The sequence below is a fragment of the Nicotiana attenuata genome, unplaced genomic scaffold, assembly GCF_001879085.1.
Source record: "Nicotiana attenuata strain UT unplaced genomic scaffold, NIATTr2, whole genome shotgun sequence".
NCBI classification, from domain to species: Eukaryota; Viridiplantae; Streptophyta; class Magnoliopsida; order Solanales; family Solanaceae; genus Nicotiana; species Nicotiana attenuata.
In genome coordinates, this window is record NW_017670947.1 from 239,626 (window position 1) to 245,393 (window position 5,768).

Here is a 5,768-nt window from a genome sequence, read left to right on the forward strand (position 1 = left end):
TAAATGGGGTACCTTGGCATTGTTTTCCCTATTCCAGTGTCCTCATCGGCATGCTTTGCCTATTCCTTCTTGCCACCTTCTTCTATCTATGAACATCATGCTTGGGGCTTACAGCCTCAAGACCGTTAGGAGGGGTTTCCTTCAGTTGTGCTATGGCCCTTTGCTGGGACGTTCCTGTGTTGAGCACCATCGCGATGTACCGCTATGGCCGTTGGCCTGTTGGTGTTTGCTGCTGCCTTTGGCCCGAGGCGGCGAGGGATGGGGAATCGGTCTTCCCCTTAAGTAGACAGTCGTTCAGATTATGCACTGCTGCTCAAAAGGGGGCTCAGATTATACACCGCTGCTCACCTCCATACCCCGGCTCGACGTGGAATTCTGCCCCGAGCCGGGAGCTTACACGGCTCGATGCTCGAAGAAGTGTATTTGAAGTAGCCGTGCAAGCGGGACCGAGGATTGTTCGGTCCGCTGTCTCTCCGAGCCTCCCTTTGCCAAAGAGGGTCCTCGAGCTTCGGAGAGCTATTGTGTTTTTTCATCCCTCCCTGCTCCCTCCACCTTCTTTTTCGTCTTCTTTTCTGAAGTGCTACTTTGAGGGACTGGGGCGAGGTTGTCGGAGGCGTGCATTCAAGTACACAATGCTTGAAGATTCTGTCACCGGAGGCATGCCTTCGAGGGTAGAATAGGTTTTAGGCCCTTTCTTCATGTATTCCCCTTTGTCATCTGTGTGGGGAACCCTTTGTAAGCTTTTGTAATTATATGTATCGACCCCCCGAGGGCTGTTGTACGTCAATTTTGAATGAGAATATACTTTGCTGACTTCCGCTTTCTTTACTTTGTTTTGTTTCTGCATGTTCTCATGCCCTTCGAGGCTCTTTGAATGCCTTCTCTTATTTGTCATCCGCTGATATCTGGCTTGAGCGAGAGCGTTCATTCTAATCTTTTGCTGATCAGCATGGTCCTCCTCCGACCCATCGTCGTACTTCGGACCAATCTTGGATTAATCTGGTAGGCTCGGGCTGTCGAGGTCCTCCGAGTTGTTCGGGGATCATGCGTCGAATTTCGGGGCCTTCGGGAACGTCATCCCGAATGAAGGCCATCTTCGGGTACCCGGGGGTCCCTATTGATCTTGATGTAGATAACCCCTTTAGAATGCATAGGATTGACTTTCGCTTAGGAGTTCGCTCGTATTTGGGCGATTCCCCGGGCCTTCGTGGAGCTTTCGCGAACGGAGCTTCCTGTGTTTATTCCTCCTTTCAAAGGAAGAGGGGATCATGAGACCAGGTGCTTTCCTGGTGTCAAGTATCGCGTTTAAAGCTCACCGAGGCCCGACTTCTTTGAACCGGGGGTTCTTGGCATAGGATGCTTCCTCGAGCATGGAGATAATTCGAACGGCCTTTCGAGTTTTGACTTTGCGTTGGAGGATGCTTTCTAGATCGGGTACCGACCCGTCGATTCGCATCGAAGCTGTTGGCTTTTCGGGGTTTGCCTCGAGCAAGCGAATCGTTGCTGCTTCCCGCATATATGTGGGGCGGCTTCAGCTCCTTGGCAAGATTTTGCTACTTTTAGATAGCTGTGTTCCTTCTTCGGCACAGGGTTCCTCATTTTCCTAGGTGCAAGAAGTGTTGGTGCGTGCCTTTGCTTCGCTCTGTTTAGCATTACCATAGTCATGGCAACCACTTTGGGGGTGGCATGGCCGAGAGTGGAGAGTGTTGTTCCCAGCGCTCGGGAGCTGAGGGATTTCGTTCTGACGACGACTTCTTTGATAAGAGGGGAGCATTTGGAGATGGTGAGAAAATATTGCGGATGGAGTGAGGGGGTAGCGCTGCAGGTGCTTCCTCCGGGAGAGAAAGTTACGGATTCTGCTGACGGATTTTTGAGTGTATACCTGTATCCTTTCGCGTTTGGGCCCCTCAATAGGGTCGTGCTTGATTTTTGCTTGCTGTATCGGGTCACTTTGGCGCAGATACATTCGTCATTTTGGCGAGTGGTGCTGATGATGAGGTTCTTTCCGGAGAAAGCCGATCTCGAATTTACGCTTGATCACCTCATCCGGCTGTATCGGCCCTTTCATCATTAGGGCCTGCTAACCCTGAAGTGTCGCTCATCTCCGTCGTTTGTTGTTGATGATGAAGAGGAGGGGGGTCGAGAATGGGCTAGTTGGTTCGTCCGGGCCCGGACGGTCGACATCATCCCCTCGGAGCTTTTGCCGTTCCCCGAAGGGTGGAATTACGCACGTGAGTGGAGCGTCCGGTGCTTTTTTAGGTTGTACCTATAGCGAGAGTTAGTTAAATAATGGTGCTTTTTACCTTGTTGTAGCAATTTCATGGACGCCAGGCGAAGTCTCTGATCTGCCCGGCTGGGTTCGGAGGCCGGTGACCCATTCGTCTCGTGACGAGCGTCGGTGGTGAGCCGTGCTCCGTGTCAGGTGGGGAGCAAAATACCAAGGTATGTGCGCGTGCTACCTTTGCCTCGCCCCTCGTGTTTTTGAGATAACATTTTTCCCCTTTTCTACTTGCATTGGATCTGTTGCTTGCAGGTATCTGTCAGTTTTTTGGGATGAGACAGTGTTCTTCCGAAGAGGGGAAGGAGTCGTCGACCTCTCTCCCCGCCCTTCGAGGCGATGGAGCTTCTAGAAGTTCTGACCATGCCAGTATCTTCAAGGAGAAAGTATTGTCTGAGCATGCTGCCCCCGGGGAACCTGATTCCAGGTCGTCGATGCCTTTGAGTGGATGTGCTATGCTTGAGATCGGCTCTCCCGGGGGCGAAGGGGCAGGATCAACAGGAGTATGCTCCGACTTTGAGGAAGTCCGCCGGCTTCACTTCGTGGTGAGTTTAGGCGCAATTTCCCTGTATTCTGCGTCCTTCGTTCGTTATTGAGTTTTCCTTGTGCATGCCTGTGACAGGCATGATGTATGAGCTGGTCCGCCAAGGGGCCAAGTTTCAGAAAGTTCGGGACGAGGGAGAATCTCTTAAGTTGCTTAGCGAGGAGAAGGAGGGCGAGTTGCTGCATTGGCGATGCGAAGCGTACATGAGCTCGAATTATGAGAGTTATTTGATGGAGTAGGTAACTTTATACAGCTCAAGCTTCGCTTTCTTCGGCCTTTTTAGGTTAACGCCCTTCTCTGTCGTATCAGTTGCGGAAAAAGACGGAGGCCATGGAGCACCTCAAGGGCGATATTGATCGCGTCAGAAACGCTTGTGGTGAGCTAAGGGCTCAGGTGCAAGCTCATGCTTTAGAGGAGGCAAGTGCCTTGGCCAAGGTTCCTGCCTTAGAAGTCCAACTGTGCTTGGCTCGAGATAATGCCAAAATCCAAGCAGATGTGATCGAGAAATTGGAATCCGAACTTTCGATGACCAGGGCCGAGGTAATTGATGCCCGCGCAAGGGCGGCGCTAAGCCGAGCCAACGCTGATCAGGAGATGGCGGTCCGTATGAAGGATGCCGCAGACGCTCAGGCCGAGCTGAAGCGAGCCCTCGAACGGGGGAAAAAGATCGAGGAATACGTCTGTTGTAGATCCCGAAGGGAAGCACTCGGGGAGATTGGTGCGAGGGGCTTTATTCTTTCCGATGAATTGGACCGAGCAAGGGCGGAAGAGCGTGACGCGTGGTCGTTTCTTGCCGACGGGGCGGGGAGTGAACCCGGCGAGCTGTAGCTCTTCGAAACGGATCATAGATTGTGCCGATCTGTTGCTTTGTTTTTGATATATGTAGAACATGTCTGTTTGTGGAGAGTGTGTCTATCCCCCTCTTTCCTCTGTGTGCGTGAAATGAGAAGATATTTTGAAGCCTTACTTTTTCCGCATCTCCTTCTGTTATCGTCCTCGACCAAGCCAGTTTTGATGTTTGGTGGGATCCTCACAGGTCAGGGACCGATCGCGCCAGCCCTTGGCTCCTAGGAGTGTTTCTTGATATGAGCGAGCGTTGCGGTCCCTGCGCCTTATCCGGCCGTTTAGATCCAGTCTCCAAGTTGCTTTGTGAAACGAGGTTTTACGGGCCTTTAAGCTCTTCCCTGTTCGTACGAGCGGGTGACAGTGGCTTTCTTTACTTCGGGTCGAAATGACCTTATAAGTGGGTGACCCGGGGGCTCACTCGGCTGATGATTGTGGCGTTTGTGCCGTGCCCTTAGGCATGCTGTAGCTTTTGTGCTTATTGTAGGTCCAGTCTCCGAGTCGCTTTGCGATTCGAGCTTTAGTTGACCCTTAAGCTGTCAGTTTTGGCTGGCGACACGGGCTCTTATGCCTTTTGGTCGTAGAGACCTTTTGATATGTGGCCCGTAGGCTTGTTTTGTTAACTATTTTGGATCCGGTCTCCGAATCGAGTTGCGATTCGAGCTCACTTTAATCCTCAAGTTGTCAATTTGGCTGGCGACAATGGCTCTTACGCTTTTTGGTCGTAGCGACCTTTTTGATATGTGGCCCGTAGGCCTGCTTCGCTGGCGACAATGGCTCTTACGCTGTTTTTGCCCATGGGCTTTTTGTAGGCTTTGTTTTTCGCTCGTTAAGGTCTTTTTGAAAGATTTTTTCCTGACCCGTCGTCGGTTCTAAAAGAACCTCGATTTCAAGTCGTAATCGGCGATATTTCGAGCACCTCGGAAGGTTCATAGCCCGTTGTTTGCCTGTTGAGGGAAGCCTGTTTTAACCGGTTCTTTTCGAAGTATATTCGAAGTAGTGGCCTGCAATTTTTTGTTTAGCGATGGTCGGGCGTCCCCGAGTTGCGTTTTTAGACTGTATCAGCCATTTTGACCGTGGTCATGTGCGTTTGGCCATAGCCATTTTTGATCCCGAGTGAGTTTAGGCGTCCACATCGAGGGTATGCCCTTTCGGGATTCTTACAAATGCGACGTGTAGTCTAAACTTCGGGATTTTCATGCCTGTTGAGGTCTTACAGTTTGTCATGCCTATTGAGGTCTTACAGTTTGTCACGCCTATTGAGGTCTTACAGTTTGTCACGCCTATTGAGGTCTTACAGTTTGTCATGCCTATTGAGGTCTTACAGTTTGTCACGCCTATTGAGGTCTTACAGTTTGTCACGCCTATTGAGGTCTTACAGTTTGTCATGCCTATTGAGGTCTTACAGTTTTTTTGGCGATGTAGTATGGAGATTGTCGTCAGTCTCCGAGTCATCAAGTTGTTTAAGCGTGAAGACCGCTTCTTGTGAACTCGGAGCTGTATTTTCGAGGCTTTATGAGCCCAGAGTTCCGGTCCTGGAGCTGTGCGAGTGCCTTATTGCAGACATTAAGTCTCCAAGTATTCCGAGATGCACTTGGTGATGAGATCCCTGCCGGGAATACGCTGTGATTTCTCCGTTCGGGGGACGGAGCGCTGAAAAGCATCCTTTGATCCATTGGCGCAATATACCTTGTTGTGTTGGCCCGACCTATATCGGGTTAGGGCTGATCGCCTGCGGGTTTATCCCGCCTGAAAGACATTGCGGTCTCATAGCCTCGACCCGGAGGCCGTTTGGGGCGTTTTGAACTGTTGGCACCTGTTCCTGCGTATTTCGGGATGTTTCAGGGGAAAGATTAGTTGCTTTACTCTGGGAAGGAGTTCCCTCCTCCAAAAAGTATTTTTGATTTGTTTGGTACAATAGTACACGTTTCTGCCAACGATGCCTGAATACACCGGAGTTCCGATGCATCATTTTTATTACAAGAAACCTTGTCTGGAGTTTTCCGAAATTCCGGCGAGCGGGTGCTCTTCTGGGGGGAATGCCTTCTCGCTTTTTTAGCTGCCGATCGGTTTGTTTCGAAAATCTTGCGGGGTTCCCCTCAT